The sequence below is a fragment of the Meleagris gallopavo genome, chromosome 14, assembly GCF_000146605.3.
Source record: "Meleagris gallopavo isolate NT-WF06-2002-E0010 breed Aviagen turkey brand Nicholas breeding stock chromosome 14, Turkey_5.1, whole genome shotgun sequence".
Taxonomy (NCBI): domain Eukaryota; kingdom Metazoa; phylum Chordata; class Aves; order Galliformes; family Phasianidae; genus Meleagris; species Meleagris gallopavo.
In genome coordinates, this window is record NC_015024.2 from 17,425,938 (window position 1) to 17,444,959 (window position 19,022).

At 39.5% G+C, this 19,022-nt stretch overlaps 1 long non-coding RNA gene across 1 annotated transcript in view; it reads left to right on the plus strand.

Moving 5' to 3' along the window:
• LOC104913202 overlaps window positions 1-16,039 on the plus strand; it is a 23,453-nt gene extending 7,414 nt beyond the window's left edge. Inside the window, exons 2-3 of the long non-coding RNA XR_795209.2 lie at window positions 12,234-12,426; window positions 15,602-16,039. This is a non-coding gene — a long non-coding RNA (uncharacterized LOC104913202). The remainder of the gene's footprint in view (window positions 1-12,233; window positions 12,427-15,601) is intronic.
• Window positions 16,040-19,022: the final 2,983 nt, after the last annotated feature.

Below are 19,022 nucleotides of genomic sequence, written 5' to 3' on the forward strand. Positions count from 1 at the left end.
TTTTAAATTCAAGTTTGTACTTTGAATGACTCCAAATTTCTGCGGTCACTCGTCTCGTCCTTGAACTTCCCATCTTTTGTCTGAAGAAAGAGAGAGATGCTGTGTTAATAGGGAAAATTACCAGGCCAAACTCCTTGTTTTTTGTGTTCTGTTGATAGCAAGAGTACTGAATGTCCAAGGTAACTTGCCACTTCCCAAGGTAATGCATCAATTGTTTAACAATTAAAAAGTACCTTGAGATATATAGTGAAAATGAATGGGAAAGAAAACTTGTCCTTGGCATGTATGTGTTCTCTCACAATCTATATCTTGTTTAAACAAATACTAGAAGCACCGTGAGAGCGCTGCATTGGAGCCATACGTTTTCAAGGACAAGTACAATATTATTAGAATAAGGCATGTGACAAATCCGGAAAATAGAACAAGGGATTTAAAATATTAGAATGTAAAATTTACCAGAAGATTTAGCATAATAAGAGCACTGATAAGAGATTATTATGGATCTGAAAGGAGAAACAATTGTATTTTGGAGAACAAAGCAAAATAGTTTTGCTAGGATGTTGAGGCAGCCAAGTTCTTGTAGGTCTTACTTTTCTGTATTTCACTTGGGTTTAATTGCCCTTGTGAATGTGCTTCACAACTTATATTGAATCAAGGAAAAGCAGAACCAGAGTTACTGCATTTGGACTCGAGTTAGTTCTGGATCCATGCTGCTGCAGTAATATTTTTGCAGTCTTGGGGCAATTAAAATGACACTTAAGTTCTCACAGCCCAAAATTTCATTGTTAAATTATTAACTTGTCAGATTTGTGTATTAGTGGTTATTAAGTGTAAAAGAAACATCATTGAATTTTTTCTCATATAATTGGACCGTATTTTGACTCCTGATTTTTTTTTAATGGTATTTTACATAGCAGATTATCCTTCGAATTCTCAGGGGAATCCCATAACCTGAGCAAATCCTTTCTATTTCAGTGCTTCACCAGGTTTATGAGCCAAGCTTTTTTCAGTATAGATCCAGAACCATGAAATAGCTCCACTGATGTGCTTTTACAAACATCAAATGAAATTTTGACCCTTTAAAATCAAAGGTTTCCATTGGCTTTAACTGATCCAGAACACAATAGCAGTCAACTAATGAATAATTTAAATATTCAGGGAGCAATATTCCCATAATCCCTATACTAAAGAGGAGAATGAGTAGACTGCCAGTAGTAGTACTACTGCAAAAGATTATTTGCATGAACTAAAAATAATTGAAACAGAACTGATTTTTTTTTTTTTATTCTGTCAATAGTCTGTGTGAATTCATATTCTTTTTACGACATAACACAGTGAAGCTACTTTTCATCTTCAACAGCAGGGAGAGAAGTAAATGGCTAATGAAGTCCTGGTACAGATCTACAGCAATTTTTGAGTTTCAGAATTTCATTTGAAGGAGATTAATACATATTTACTGCAATTTTTAAACATCTGGTAAAGTCAAGTCTATTCACTGCTTCCCCACTCTTCTTATTCAAAGCGATTTCATATTAAGTTTAATTACAAGCTTTTTCATGTGGAAAAGATTTGTTCGGTTTAATCAAAATAGATGACTAGAGGATGACCACTCCTCTGGAGAGTGGAACTCTTTTTTTTATTACACATTTGAAAAGAAAGAGTTTTGAATTTTTTTTTTTTGCAAGGTGACATTGAATCCAACAAAACTTTTCAAAGTACAGTCAAAGTTAACTGGTACTCAAATGATCTTTTTCAGATGGATAAAATTAGGAAACATTGGTTCTTAAAGATTTTTCTTCCAAATTAAAAATTGTTAAAAATACGTAGAAATATTAATTTCAACTTTTAAGAAACAGAGTTGGAAAGAAAATTCTTCATCCAAAATCAGATATTATGCTTATTAATCATTGAAATATATGTTTAAATATAAACCTTAGGGCTAACATGACATTGAGTGAACTACAAAGTATAATTTGTAATCTTCTTACTCTGTCATAAATCTCACTGGTGCAAAATGGGAAAATGTTTCCTGTTAACGTTTTCTTGAATCTGAGCTCAAATTGTGTTCAGGTATCTTCCTATATTTTTCTTCATTTAAAAAAAAAAAAATCACATGTGCGTACAACATCTGGTTGGAGTTCTATTTTTCACATTGAACTTCATGTTGAATTCTTCCAAGCTAAGTAGAAAAATTAGCAAAAATTAAATTCAAGTAATATTCCGTTGTGCCATGTCCAGCTGATTTTCTTAGGGAACCGTAGCTATAAACACATCTCAACCAAAATCTCTGAATGCTTCTAGGGATTACTTTCATTATCAGAATCTGGGAACTTGTAATCTGCTTGGAGTGATGGAAGTTAGGGCCATTGGATGGGTGAGAGCCATGATACTGGGTTCTTACGGAAGGGAAATGTGGATGTGCCAGCCAGCCACCTTGCACATCTTGTGTGTGCATTAGTAGTTTTCACCAGCTGTTCATGTTGGGGCACTAATAAGGCACTCCAGCCCCACTTCCCCTCAGGCTAGGAAAAAGTCGGGACACGTTCATGATGTCCACATCTTAGGACTTAATTTACAAGGATATATTCATCTTATCTCAAAACATCCTGAAAAAATCGAAGTGCAGTAAAATATTCAGAGGAGACTTTCCTTTTATGATGGCATTTGCTATTGTGGAAATGGCTCTCGTTGGGAGAGCAATAACAGGCTGGTTCCTGCAAGAATCATCACAGCTGCCCTCCTGGGCTCATTTGTGTGATACTGTATGAAAGCAGTGTTCCTCACCATGGGCAGGGCTGAGCATCATAGGTGCCCAGCATCATGCCATGGGAGGCTCTGGGAGGTGGGGCTTGCAGGACTTCTTCCTGTGAGGTGGAATGGTTCGTACTTCTTTTTGTGCTTGCTGGTGCATTTAGTATTAGATCCCTCTCTCTCAGAGAATCCACTACATTAAGCCGCTCTTCTCTGGTATTTGAAGATATCAGAAATTATGCCTTTATTGAAACTAAATGAGTTACTTTTCCCTGCTGATCACAAGATGTGCGCTGCTATAGTATTTCTAGATGTTTATAATTATTACTATTTCCATTCCATATGGAACTTAATTGTAAATCTGTCAATGAATTTACTTTGGTGTTGAACGTGCCTGTCTGGATGAGTTTGGAATTTATTATTTCAATTTTATTCCCTACACTTGTGGTGGGAAATATTCTGTATTCTTTACTGAAAGAACTCATGGAATTTACAGCCCTTTCTGCATCAATAAATTCAGAAAAATCAAATTATTGTTAGGTATAAAACTCCAAATACTATATTATTAAAGCACATGTTGAGACAAGGCATCTCCTTATTTTATGGTACAGTCCAGCGCTAGAATGATGTTAAAGCCTTGTATACAACACAGCTGAAGTGATATTTTTGCTTGAAGGATTGATGTGGGAAATAATTCATTACTGGCAAATATTTTTACTATTAATATTCTTTGGTTTGTTATTTTCAGCAGTTTCTTTTTTTTGTTGTTGTTCTCTTAGCGCTGGCCATCTTAAATTAGGATCCAAATCTGAAAGCATTACTCATACCAGGGAGCAGTGACTGCCTCGTGCAGCCCTGATGTTTTCAGGAAGCTATTTCAGCAAATGAGCGTTGACTGGTCCTGTTACAGGAACTGCAAGCGGGGAAGGTGGATGGTGTGTGCAGTCTGCAGGCTTCAATTATGCACGGAGTATGTAAGCATTGTGGGCTAGTTGGGCTTCTCATTAGGAAAATGGAAGAGGTGAGAAATCATGTTGTATTTACAAGGGCTGCATTCCTCTGTCATTTACCACCTACAACAGTCATCTTGGCTTGAGAACCTTCCCTGGAAACAAGACAGAGTAGGGCTGAACGCTGTTCTGAAGCTGCTAGGAAATAAATTAATGGAATCGAGGTATGTTTAAATAAAGTCTTGCAAGGTCTATACTGATATCGTAGAGGTACATATAGAGATGTACTTATCTAAACAAAATCAGAGCAACGGGTGGTTAATAACTTGTGACCTCATATTCATCCTGTCTCTTGGTTACATAAAGCTGTAGCTTAAAGTGTTACAGGGTTCTAGACACAGGCTAAAAATTATGAATTGTGAGATTCTCCAGAGGCTGCCGGGAAGGTCTAAATCTTTTCATTAACAGAAAGTTAAATTGAATAGAATGGTTGTCTTAGTGTATCTGTGAAGGCCTTAATGGCCTTCATTGTCAGTGTTAAAGGCCAAAAACAAATCATTATAAGTTTCAGCTTTTTTGTGCTATTTAGTCTATCTTGTTGGGATCGTAAATGGATGAGTCATTAATTTGAGCTTTTTCTGAAGTTTGCTAACATGAAGAATGTTATATCTATTCATGAAACTCTGCAAAAGACTTGAGTCCAATATCAATCCTAAGGAGATTAAATACTTAAGCATTATACTGTCCTCTAAATTAAGGAAGTTGTATAAGCTTAATTTCCAGAGGATTTTAAATGTGATTAAACTGGATATGCCATGATTAAATATCTTGCTGCTATCCATTTCTGGATGGATTAACTCCATTAAAATGAACTCCTCCGTAATATTTATTTCAGATAACTCCCTGAGAAATTTTTTATTCTGTGTGTTAGAGTCTAGCGCTTATTTTCCATGCAAAACTGCCAAAATAAGTCTGACTGAAAGCACAGGTATTACAGAAATCTACTGAAAGCTCACAGGTATTCCTCAGATTCGTTAGCGTTGACTGGCAGCTACATTAAATTATCAGAATCTAGTTTAGTATTTCATGTTTGGAGCTGAGGCTCCTCATGCTGGACCCTTCAGGGCTTCTGATCCTGGGTCCAACCCGACCTCCATGCCTCACCCAACAGCTGTTCAAAGCAAACTCATGGTACCTGTTTGTGGGAGCTCCCACTTCACGTAGTGGGATCCATTTCACTTGATGCTGATCTGTACATTAAACTTCACGTTTAATGCAATGACTCTCTCCAGTTGCACAGCCCCTTGCCAGGCCTTACTTGTTACTCTCCCATTAGATGTGGTATTAGTGGGATGTGGGCTGAAGTGGAAGCACACTGACCTACTGCTAGCAGCAGTTGTGAGGGATGTGTCCAGGCAGATAAAAGGAGACCTGGAATCAACTGCACTCAACCTTTATAAAAGTACACTTAAAACTGCATTGAGATAGTGTAGCAATCATACCTGGAGCTGGAGAGGATCTGGATCAAATATATTTACTAAGAGAAACTGCACGGATCAATAAAGGCATAGTGGATGTTTTCCTCATCTACCCATGATATCCCCCCCATCTCTCAGTACGGAGACATCTAGGAACCATTTACCTTTTTTTAAAAAAAAACTTTCAAAATATTAATGTATGCATTCTTTCTATGCTCGTTATCCATTTATTATGAGGTGAACCACTCTGAGCTCATTAGTACAAGCTGGCTAAACTATTGCTGATGTTACTGTTGAAGCTCTAAAGGTTTTTGTTGAGCCCATCCATTACTCATATTGGAACTTTACAAAGGCAAGTTGTTCCCTCTGTAATAGCTACCTCACGTTTCTTCTGACCTGATGTCTATATGTATATATGCATGTATTTGGCTGCCTTGCTATCTCTGCTTTCAGCTGGCTTAATGGGCGAATCACATACAGAAGAAAGGTTTCTAACTCCCCAGTTTTGTTCTTTCATTCAAAGCCTGTTCAATTCAAATAACCATCAAATCGACCTGACTGCATCTGCTTGTCAGATAGGTGAATGTCTAAAATCCATAACATACACATACAAAAGCTTGAAACTACAGAATCTGTAGTTTGGTCGACATCCTTTAAAACAGCATGTGCTGTTCAACAAAACTGTGGAGGATAAAGAATTTCAGAGTGAAAAAGTACTGTACTACATAAGGGTTTGGAAGAATAAAGGGTATTAGCCTGCTGGAAGAAGATAGCTCAGAGAAATGCCATCTCATTGAAGTGAAAGTAAATAATGGTCCCTCTTCCAAGCTTCTTACCCCCAAATGCCAATGATTGGGTCACCTAAGAAAAGTGCCCTGAGCACCTGCTCACAGTGAAAGAAAGGTCTGTCAGCAACAGAGTTAGTGCTTTTCCTGATCCAATTTTGGATGAAACACTAGACTTAGCCTGGAGCATATAGACTTGGCTGAATGTCACCACTTCAGCTCAGTCCAGTATTACAAGCTTCTCAGTACAGTGCAGAACAAGCCCTAAAGACAAGAAGCAGCAGCAGTGATCTGTCAGATATTTACTGAGCATTTCTTTAACTCACTCTCATGTTGCTCTCCCCAGCCCTTGTCCATGGGGATGTGGGCTCTGTCACACACAGGGAGAGAGGGCAGCCCTCATGGGTTTCCCTACTTACTCATCCTACAGGAAGATTTTCTCAGGCTCACTGACATCCTTTGCATGCTGACCGTTCACTGATCTCTAAAAGAAATGATGATGTCAGGCTGAAAATGTGGAACTTTGCTCATTCCAATCTCTCTGTAGGAAAAGCTGCTTTTCTTTCATGATATCGCAGCCTTGTATGTGCAAGATAGTGGGCCAACCTGAGCACTTTATCACTCATGTCTGTTGCTGGTGGTTCAGAAAGCACACGTATAAATATGTGTATTTCATGGTAATTTGGTTGAAGTTAGAAGCTGAAAATGTTGGTTATTTTCCTGGAATATGCAGAGTCCTAAATAACTGAGAGAGAGATCAGGCTGATGTGAGTAAACATGATTTTTCAGCCCTTTTGTGAGACAGCTGTCAAATGGCAAAAGGATCTATTGGCAGTATGGCCACTGTTGAGTTAGCTACAATATTCCTCTCTGCCTGTAATTTTCCTTTTCACCTGCCAACCTATCCATTTATATGCTTATATCCTGTTATTATATAAAATCAGGATGACAAATTGTATGTCTGCGGCCCTCTTTGTTCCCATTCTACAGCCCAGTGAACATTCCTGGTGTACATCAGTTTTATGTGAATGCAGGATGTTTGGGGTTTGTGAAAAATATTGCTCTACGTGATTCATTTTACTGCAGCTAATGCCAGGGGAAAAAAAAAAAAAAGAAGAAAACAACAAAAAACTCCTCTATTGAAAATAATAGCCTGCTTCTTGGACTTTGCACATCTATTTCTTTTGTTTGGTGGTTCTTTTGTTTAAGCCACTATCCAGGTGGAATAATCAGGTCTCTACAAGCAGAAACCCATCAACTATGGCACTATTTATTAAGGTCTCTCAGCATCGCTCACAGATGTCAGCACGTGGGGCTCCTGCTCTGTTTATTTCCAGGCTTCAGAAACAGCATCCAGTGGTGCCAGGGAGCTGAGCAGTGGGCTCGAGGCTGAGCCTGGCCCCTTGGCTCACCCTTGCTCAGTGCTGAGCCAGATGCTGACACTATCAGCACGTACTTACATGTTGGGCTAAGCGGAGGAAAAGCGGAGATGAAATCTTGGTTCCACTCGCATCAGGCATAAAACTCTCATTGACTCCGCTGGGGCCAGGTTTTTATTCCTGATATGAATTTTCTCTGTCAGACAATTTAAAGATGCTTTTATGAGGAAAGGAATCTCACCATCTAAAATACCATGTTTGCAATTCTGGAAATCTCTGACATATGTTTTAAGAGTGTGTCATATTTCCTACTGGGAAACTTTATGATGCCAGTAGCATTATGGGAAGATAGCTTTGCAGAGGCTGCGATAAAGAAGCAGAGATATTCAGTGACGGTGCTGGAGGTCATTCTAAAGTTACAACTTTTACTTTTTTTAATCAACTTCCTAACTCACAGTGTTGTTTAAGGAAAGAAAAGATGACATTGTCAGTAGTTTTCTTCAGATCTCTGCTGTTCAGACCTAATGCTGTTTCATGTACTACTGAAGTAAGCCATCCTTGGCTTCTTCATTTTTGTGAATTTCTTACTTATTCTATTTAATTTTGTCAATAACACTCTAATGGCCTGATCCAAAAGCCTTTTAAATCAATAGGCTGATTTCCCTCTGGTTTCCATTGAGCCTAAATCATTAATATGAAAATTTCATTTGCTTTTTGTTTGGGTTTTTGTTGTTGTTTTTTTTTTTGTTTTTTGCAAATTCCACAAATGCTCATGTGCTTCCGAATCTTTAAGTCCATAACAGAAAATAACCCACTTCACATTGGCTTTGTTCCTCCTGTGAAGGCAGCCCATCATGTACCAAGTGCGTGGTTATCAGCAGAATGCCACGCCGTATTTGGTGGTAACGTGGCATATATCTTGTGTCACTGCTCTATGTGAGTTTAGTGCAAAATATAACCCTATTAAAATTACAATGCATTTATCACCTAGCTCAGTTCAAAGAACTTGCAAGCTGCAAAGAATTTAATTAAAACATGATGATTTAATAGGCAGGCTCCATCTATTGTTTACTCAGGAGGTTGAAATTCTGTTGAAAATTAGGTCCCAAATTTAATTTAGACTTCTGCCAGCCTTACCATCGAAATGAGATTGCTGTAGAAAGCAGCAAGGAGAAGTGGTGGCAGCAGCTCCTTGCCTTTGGTGCAACTGCAGGGTGCTTTGGGAAGTTGATGCTGGCATTTCTCGCCGCAAAGGTGCACGACGTGAGGTCACGAGGGAAAGAGCAGGCTCAGCCCCAGAGGTCTCGGTGGTCTCCTGAGCCAAAGGTGGGAGTGCTGCAGGCTCCTGCTTGAAGACCACAGGCGGAATTTTTCTGTTTGGATTGTTTTGGTTTGAGTTAATCATCTTTTCAGTTTTCAAACAATGAAAACTTGAGTTGTTCCCCAAGGCAAAGGTCTTTTCAGGGCTAAAGTCTAGTCGTAATTTCTTTCCTTTGCTCGTAGTACTCAGTTTACAAAAAGATATTGCAAAAAGTCTTTAAAATGTACTTTATAAGAGTGGCTTCTCATAACAATAGAACTAGTAAAGAAAAGGTACTACAGCACAGCAAGTCCTGGGAGAAGGGGGCAGGTAGGAAGGAGGAGAGAATACATGACCCAGGAAGGAAGAGGCACCTCAGTGCCTCACTCTTTCTTGCCCCCCCTATATCTAGAGACTTTTTCACGTGTCCTCACCATTCACACCAGCTTGGCTAAGGCTGGCAAAGCCACAGTCAACCTTCAGTAATTTCTCTTATCACTCATTTAAAGACAGCAGCACTGGGGAGTCATGCTTGTTGAAGCACGCTGCAGTGAAGGATTTTGGGGACAGTACATTTTTAAAGCTCTCTTCCTTACGTGGCAAATATATCTTCATACAGATGGATCTTCTTCTGACTCAGAAGATATTGTACACGACTTCTATAAACAGAAAAATGTAAAAATCTTGCTGTGAAATGCGTGATTTAATGTACATATAAGAAAAGGCACTATGCCAGTTTCTCAGTTTCTGTCACAGTTTTAATGAAAAGTGATTCTAACATTTGAAACATCTTAAAAGCTGTCCCAGCCAAATGCCATGTTTCTATATATTGTCTGAGCTGCAAATCTAAGTTTCAGGAGGATATTACTTTTGTCTCTTGATAAAAAGCAGTATTTGATAATTTCTTATAATGGAATTAATTTTATTTATTATAGCTATATAATAAAGCATTTTGGGGAAAATTCTTCTAAGCTGCAAAACAATCCATGGGCAAACTGTGTTTATTTAGTGTAGCTGCACAGACCTATTACCAGCTCACTGGTGATGTGCTGTGCTCCATAATTCACGGGATCCAGCAATCTGCTTAGGTAGTCAGTACATGTGTTTTCTCATCAGAGAGCCCAGTGTTAACATCTATACCTTGACTCTTAACAGCAAATTGAAACTGAAATGCAAAACACAACAGGCATTTCAGTAACCCAGATTATTCAAATTCACAGCTCCAAAACCACCTGTGTCCATCTGGCTTTAGGAAAAAAAAGACAATTTTGCCCTTGCCTGCAGTCCTAGGAGGAGTTACAGTCCAGCACACATGGGCAGTGTGAGCACCACACCTGCTAGTGGAAACTGACCAAATGTGTTGCAAATCCGTGGCTTTGGGACAAGTAATTTCTGCAGCTAAGGGGATTGCTTGATATGAGGAAGGTGTTGCTGCAGGTGGTGTCACTGCCCTTGGGTGGTAGGACCTCCACCAGGTGCCTTCACCACATGCAGGTTGGGTCTGCAGGTCTGAGGTTGCTGGCTGGTTTTGGCACTCTCTGTAGGGTTGAGTTGTGATTTTAGCCTTGCTTGGCCAGGTGCCTGATCTCTTGCACTCGTGGGACCCTGCTCTGCTGAGAACTGCAGACTCTTTCTGCTGAATAGTGCTGTAAATTATTTACATTACCTTCATATAGCAACTTATTGACTACACCACTGTAAAGTACCCTATTAATGTTTTAAGCATTTCACTTTATTTTAATACAAGTAAATTATTTAGGAAATGTTAAAATGCTTTATGCTTTGACTAATGAGAAAGAAAAGTGTATGCTGCATCTTATTTTAATTGGATGTTTACCCTATCCTGTAGAAATCAAGTATTTATTATTTCAGACTTAATTAACTATGCATACAATTCCTGATGGATATGCATTATGTTTTTCCATTTGATCTAGCCATTAAGAGCCATAAACGTGCAGATTATTTTTACTTGGAAATAAGAAATCCGGTGTTCAGGTAACTCAGTTGCCATACATACAGTCAGTTACTATATCCTCATCATTTTGATGCATTTAGTTTCCTAAACTAGTGCATACACAGCACATTAAATTTGGGATAATGCAAATTGATTCAAGTGGTGGAAAAACTCCCTGTCAACTCAGAGTGATGCCTTCGGGTCTCTTTTATCTTTGTTAGCACAGAAATACTCTTGAAGGTTTTTTTTTATTAAGTTGTAGCATGTTATAATCACTTCTAGGCAATACTACAGCGTTGTATGTGGATGTATGGAATATTTGAGGTTATTTCAATATTACCTTGACTGTGTTCTGGATTGAAATATGGAAAATATTTTTTTCCTAATGTGTTGACTTGCATCATAAATTATCTTTCACAGAGCTGGAGTAAAGGCCCCAGCAATGAGGCAAATATTGCTTCATCCTCCCCCACCCCTGGCACAAATCATCAGAATCACTAAAAAACAGCAGGGTCTCTGAAATGCATCCCCTGCTCCACTCTTTGAGGACAGGACAGCAGAGTGCTACTGCTTGGCTTGTGGCTGAACTTGGCTTTAGCTCAATCTTGTTCCTATCTCTCTTGGTAACATCCTTTTGTGCCACAGATGTGAAGCCTACTGATTAGCAAGCATCTTGCTCAGTGCTTGTCCCAACCAGAGGTGGTCTGGGAGTCAGGAGCAGTTCATTGCCGCCAGCATGTTGCAGGGGAGGCCACTGACAGACAAGTAATGTAATATGCTATAATGTTGTACTGGGGAAAGAGAGCCCGGGATGGTGACTGCAGGACAAAGAGAGCTATGAAAGAGCAGGCAGCAGATTCTTCCTTATGTATATTTGATCAGCCAGCTGTTGTTTGTTCAGTTTCCTTACAAAGGTCAAAATTCTTTCTGGAGTTAGAAACTTTAGGTTTCGTTTTGAGAAGAAACAGGTTTGTAAAAGCAAGCTTGTAGCCAAAATTGGTGTCTGAGGAGAAATCAGAGCAGTGACACATGCAGAGGCTGTGGGAAGGTGCTGGTGATGGGGGACCATCTGACCAGTCATTGATGCTGGAGCACACAGGGCACTGGCAACTGTGGGATAAACCTGACTGCTCATCCCTTTTCAGTAGGAAAAAAGTTGACTTCTTGATACCTGTCCTTATGTATGCTCATATAGAAATACTCTCACTTAATATTTTTGATTGTTCATAGCACAAATAGAACCTTTGATTCACGTTATGCTGTTAGATTTGTCTTATACCTATATGTGCGTTCCAAGAACAAATGAGCCTACAAATGCATTAACTACATGTACAGGCCTGTGTGTGCTCCTGAATTATCCCTCCACTTTCATGTTACACACAAAAGCAGAAAGACGTCTACTGTTTGGTATCCTTTACAAATCATTTTTATCACTTGTAAACCTGCTGTGGAATAACAGATAACTCTATTATACTGTATTAGCCCATTGCCAGCAGCTCCTTGAAACAGGTATACTTGCTATAGATACATGGAAAATGTGCCAGGAGGAAAGTTGTTAGCTCTGATGGGAAGGAGAAAAAAAAAAAAAAGGCATGCTGAGCTGCAATTTCGTGCTTTCCTGTTTTGTTTTTTACAGAAATGTAACTGTACAGTTGGAACCCAATAGAAGACTCAAGCATCCTCTCTCCTAATTAGCAAAGGAACACAGACGAGTGTGACAGGAGCTGTGTGCGGCCAGAATTTTTCCTGATCTGACCCCAGGAAGTGCTCCTTTTTCTTTTCTCCCCAGAAATATAGAAAGATGGAGACATAAAGAAAGAACGTATCAGGTATTTTTATCACTCAAGCCATTTTGGTCAAAACTGACTTTTTAGAGATGAAAGCCAGGCAATCTAGATACAGATGGATAAGAAAAAGGCTATTTCCTCTCCCACAGCAATTCGTTATGTCTTGAGATGTCAGCAACCTTATTGTGCCTATTGGGGATGAAGTGGTGTTGTGAAATAAGAGGGGAAAAAGAGTTCCTCCAAAGAGTCTCTCAGCCTTGTGGTTGAGGCACTGAACTGAGATCTGCAGGACTGTAGGAAATGCAGGTAGAAGGGCTTCAAGAAGCCATCTATTCTATTCCACCCACAGATAGGATTAATCACATCGTATCTGTCCTTTGAAATTGCCAGTGTTAAGAGAACCTGTGGTTTTAGAATGGAAACTGAAGTGCTTAATGGGCTTTCCTGATGAAATGTGCTTTGTTCTGTTTTGCTTTGTTTTCCTGGTGTTTATCCTACATTTTCTCTCAGGTATATCTACCCACAGTGAAGAAAAAAAGATTCTCCTCAAGTTACGAGTTTGAATCATAAGATGAAATAGAAAGAGAGGAAAATAAACTAAGAAAACGAAGGACAAGTACTTCTTATTTTTGAGAGATCATCAATAATATTAGCATACACATGTGTACATGTTTGCAGAGCCTGACCAGCTTTAATCAAAGAAGAGGTCCCAAAACAATGTCTAGATCCTCATTCAAAGACATCTATTAATTTTTGGTGATGAAGCTGAGAGTTGCATGGATGTTTATAACTTTTTTCCAAAAGATTTTTTTTTCCCCTTTTTCTAGAGCAGGAGATGAGGCCATAGCACTTTGCAGCTCACAGGGACTCTGTGGCAGGGTGGGAAATTGCTTGCTTTTAGTGAAGTCTTAGCTTATGCCATAACAAATCCTTTCCTCTATATTTACAGTAGAGCAATATCAGGTTTATAGCTAGAAATGTCATTCAGTATTGACAAAAATGTTAAAATCTTTTGCTGGGGACTTTATTTCTTTGCTCTTTGGCATTTGATGGAAATACAACAGTAAAGTTCTTGTGGTGTTGCAGAAATGCAGTGAAGTAAACGTGGATATGGGTTGCGAATAAGGTAGAGTGGGATTCATCAGCAGTGCTGTTATTGACTCCTGAAATCTTAAAGTAATAGAGGAAATGCAGATCACTGTGAGCCTGCCTACGAAGAAGACAGGCTCATGTTAGAGCCATTCTGGAGAGGTTTGGTTTTCAGGGAGTGGATTTGCAGTCATTCTCCTAGTTTTGAGGAAGAAATCTATTTGCAAAAGGTGTGTTCAGGCAGACTATGACACTATGACTGATGCAGATGCTTTTTCTTATAAATATAGGTTCATTTAAATTAATCAAGAAAATAGGTTTTCTTTTTCTGTTGGATTTGTGGCTATGAAGTGTGTTCATGTGGGTGCTCTATATTCTTTCTCTTTGTAAGCATGGATAAAGTCTATTGCTTTCAATTTGTATACAAGTGTGTAAATATACATAAAAAAATTAAGAGGTGGACATGCGCATGTCTATAACTATGCCTATATGAAGGTTTAATTATTTATAATAGTTAAGCCACTCATTTCAGTTCATTATAATGAACCTATGTTTTACATCCGGCCATATGGTGCTGTGACGAGTGGCTGAGCTGTGCCTGTTGCTCACGGTTTGCCATGTGTGCACTGCAGATTTGGTGTCTGACATAAGAACCTATGGCTGGGTGGGATCTACCTGCTGGCGCCCTCAGGTTGAGGCGCTGTGGGCAACTGGACAGGGTTGGCAGGGCATCCTTAGGTGAGGAGGATGGCCACATCCCACCCAGTGACCCAGGCTTTTCCAGCAAAAGGGATTCCTCAGAGGTCATGGGCAAGGAGTGTTGTCTGTTTACAACCCAGGGATCTATCCAGTCACTGCAAGGCTGTTTCCTCTCTTGAACAGCTGATAAATGCCATCCCTCCCCATTGTTCCTGTTGCATATATCCCAAATTCCTTCAGTGTCAGAGAGCCCAGGGCCTGAGCTCTGCTCTTTCTGGCATCAGTTGGCTCCTGCATAAGGCATCTGTGGGGTTGCACACCAAGGAACCCTAATTTAGCATCTACCAAAATAATCGATAGTACCATTCCCTGGCATGGATGTCCAGAGAACCAGGTAATGATATTGTAAAAATCTGCATGGAGAAATTCTCACATACTGAGCACTTCTACTGCAGCTCGTTTAACGGTCCCTTGCTGCAAGTTAGAGGTTCAGGGGATAAATTGTAAGTGGTATTAATTTTGAGAAGTTACAGTGTGATCGGGTATATATTACATAGCCTTTTGTGTGCATATGATGCTCAGCCAAGTGTGTTTATTTCTGCCTTCTACAAAAGCAGAGCATCATTCCCAGGCCCTCCATCACGGTGGTGATGCCACATCACTGAAATCCCTTGTTGGGGCCAGGAGTGGGGGGTGACAATGGGAAACTCTTTAGGACAGGGATGATGGGGCAGGGACAGTTATCTCTTTCTTGGGAAGACTGTGCTGCACTCCTACAGTTTGACTGTAGGTTTAGTGGCGTAAAAGAAGAATTTAGATTCCATTTATTTCAATGAATAGAGGATATGTTAGAATATCATAATGTGAATTCTAATTATTTCTGTTAAAATATCAATGAGTATTAATGTATTATATAATTTCCATGATATATTTTTCTGATGATGTTCTAGCATGCACGTTAGTGTCTCCATACCTTCATTCCTCTCCATGTGCGGAGGGACCCAGTGCTGCTCAGTACACATGCACACGTCCAAGGTAGCAGTGCATATCAGAGAAAGGTCAAAATTAAAATGCACCAAATAAATGTTCAAATAGCCTCAGTAATGTAAACTGTGGCTATGGGAAAAGCTGCGTGGGCTCTCCCCTTTCTTAGGTGTGCTGCACAGAATGTAGCATGAGCACAGTGGAAAAATGAAACCATTCCAGGTCAGTGCAATGCAACAAGCACAGGACCAGACAAACCATGGCTCTCAGGTCTCGGACTCAGAGCAAAGTTCCCTCCCTCCTGTTTTCTTGTTTGGAGAGGAAAACATCATACAGCATGTTTTACATGCAGCACAAGGCAGATCTGCTTTCCGAGAGCAGGCAGAGCTCCAAATAGAGGAAATGAGTGCATTGCTGATGACAGATCTCTGTTTTTATTCCCAAGGTTCAGAAGTAAATTACCACAAAAATGCAGATGGAACCTGTAATACTTGCCTCCACATCATTCATCCAGTGGTTTGGGAGCTGCAGATCAGCATGTGAAAGACAGCAGTTAAAATACAGGGTCCGTTCCTATCTCCTCTGCTCTGCACTGGTGTAAATCAAGGCTAAGACTCGTGAACCCAATGGAGTGTAAAATTGGTGTGAGTGAGAATCAGTGCCATCTCCTGTACCTATATGTCAGATAAAATATTTGTTTTAAGTGTTTATAGACGCTGCTATCATAAGTAGCTTATTTTCTTATACATTAAATAACCAGAGTAATTTTCTAACACGACTAAAATAAACACATATATTTATTGTCACTTGCAGGAGTCACGCTCCCTTTCTTTCTGAGTAAGAAACCAGTGATTGATTTTTATTTTTTTCTTGGTTTAATAAAAGGAATCACAGCTCTCTATGAAAACATGCATTCATTTGATTTGATTGACATCTTCAATTTTGGATATATATTCTAACTAATGGAATGAATATTGCAATACATGAATCAATTATATTTGTTTGGTTGTCAGGTTCCTCAAGTGAGAACAGTGTAAATTATATATGATCCAGTTGTCTATATCTTATAGTGCCTTAGTAGGCAATGCTACCATCAATACATTGGTTTTGATGAGGAGTTCATTGGCATTCATAGCTTGTGTCTGATCCACTGGTGTGTTCTGATGCAATAGGTCTTTATCTACGTACCTCAAAAAATAATCTTCCTCATGTCAAGACCAGTAGAAGAGCACGACCCATGTGAAGACAGATTTGCTCGTATGATTAGCATCACCATTAATTTTACTGAAATCACTAGTACACAGCCACTGCTGTTTATGTAATTGTATCAGAGAATTTTGTCTTAGAGCCTGGCAGCGTGCTCAGAATGCTCTGGATCTAATGATGGGCTAATGCTTGATGTTGTTGTTTTGGGTATGGACTTGCCTTAAAGCACATGAACAACAATTCTGATGATAGTGTTCAGCACAGGAGTGGGTCTTGGAGTACACAAGGCCATGGTAAATATGCGGTGATGTTATCATTTCTCGACCATTCCTGTAGTTTAGCAATTTGACAATTATGCTTTTAGAGCAAGACCTAATGAAACAAGAAGTGGCTGCAAAGCTCATTAGAAAAAAAAAAATGAATATTCTCATAGAAATTGTGATTTCTTTTCAAGGAGGAGAGATGCACCTATTGGGATTTCGTAGGAAAAGTTTTCGAGATATAAATTAATTTCCTGGATGGCCAAACAGAAATGATTCTGAAAACAGAAAACAAAAAATTGTGAATTATTAGAACTGAGAGTGCTTTGATGGATAAAATCTGAATTTCAGATGACTGAATAAATGTCCTGGAAAAAAAATAAAATAAAAATGGAAGGATGTAAAGACAAGGGTAACATAGAAATCAGCACTCTATATAGGTGAGATGCAGAGGCTGTATACCAGATACAAAGAAATTCTCTTACTTCGCTGAGCATTGGTTTGGTCCTTACAAGGCTTGAAGGTGTAGTTTGAGAGACCCGGATAAAGAAACAGCATGAGATATCCTGAATAGGAAAACTAGTTTCACTGGGATTGTTTCTTTCGAATACACTGCACGGAGGTTCTGATGGACCCACCTGCAGGCTGAGCTGGTACCTAAGCAGAGAGACATAAAACTCTTCCACATAAGGTACAAATGGCAGTGCAAATGGCTTATCTGGGAGAATTTGGCCTTTGTCCTCTCAAACAGAGTTGGCTCTGCTCATCAGACCATTGCTCATCCTGGTGGCCATGTGCCTCAGCTGTGATGCTGCTTGGAGCACTTTGAGCCTACATGCAGGAATACAAAAGGAGCATTTAGTCATGCTATGCTATAACAGTAAGTAGTTTCTTGCTAGTACATTAGTTCACATGCATTGGAGTTGAAACAGAGATGTTTTTCAGTAGAACAACACAGTGCACCATTTTACAAGACTTGACAGAAATTTTTTCTCCTCTGCCCAGCTGTGAGGAGCCAAGGCATGCAAGCAGTGGCACTCAGCTCATCCTGGAGAACATTGCCTGCAGTGTCACGTGCTGCTGGAAAGGAACTTTGCAGAAGTACAGTGTGTTGTTGGAGAAAATACAAAGGTATATCTGGTCAATGATTTATCATGGTCTGTTGAGTAAATAGTGCTGCTTGAGAAAACTAAAATGCAAATGAGAGTAGATGTTTGCCCGATGAACTAGAAGAGAATTGAGATATAGATTATATAACACTTACTGCTCCTGAAAGAAAGAAAAAAAAAATCAACCAGGAATTGAAATGAGTGTTTTCTTCATCCCAGTCAGCTTGTGCTAGGCTCTGTGCTGCTGTACCTTGCTAGTGTCATTAAATCAATCAAACATTAAGTCAGGGTTGTAGCAGCATGCTCACTGGGTACAGGAACGACTACAACAAACGGGGTTGTTTCAACAGCATCAGCCCTTGTGCCTCAGAGAACTAACAGTTTCTAATTAACAAGCTATCAAGTCACTGTGTGACATTAGGTGAAGAATCAGGCCTTTCCATGTGGCCAGTACCTTCGTATATGCGGTATGGTATGTGGTCTGTGCTCCTTCTGCATGTGAGTGGGTGAGTGGTCAGGCACGCAGGTATTATGCCATCAACTACAAAGCTCTTCCTAGACCTCACGATGCTCAGCACAGCTGAAATGTTTGTGGAGGGGGAAAAAACATGCCAGAGTTTTTACAGGAAATGCTTTGTTTTGTAATATTGACACCTTTTCACATATGAAAAGTTTCTCAGACAGAAGGGAAATATGTATCTGTCTTCATACTGAGGGTTTTTATATGACCAGTGTGATGTTCTTGACATTCTTCTCAGGATACTAATTTATAGTTTGAAATGATAATTCTCTGTCCAATGAGAACAGGCATACATCTCTCTCTCTCTCTCTCTCTCTCTCTCACACACACACACACACACACACACAAAGCTCCTGCCATAAAATATTTATGAATCATTATTAGCATTAGGGATATCCGAAGTCAAAACTGGTAGGAAGCAATTTTGAAGCAAATGAAATTATGGAATATTTATCCATCCAGTAAGCTGCCCTGAGTATGTGTCTCCGGCAGAATGAGGGAGTTAGTTATTTATGAGCTGGTCTCTTACTCTCTTCCTTAAAGAGGAACCATGGAACAGGTTGAACAGGATGTTTGTTTACAAATTGGCCAGAGAGCATTGTTCTCAGTTTGATCTGTGATGACTAATGAGCAACATAATTTTTAATCATAGGTTTTCAAGCCTGACATGTTGACAAGCACATCCTGCGTGTGTTACGTTCTGCATGGTATAATGCAGGCAGCTGTGTGTGCTAACGAGGGAACAAAAACAGTATGAAAAAGATCAATGTG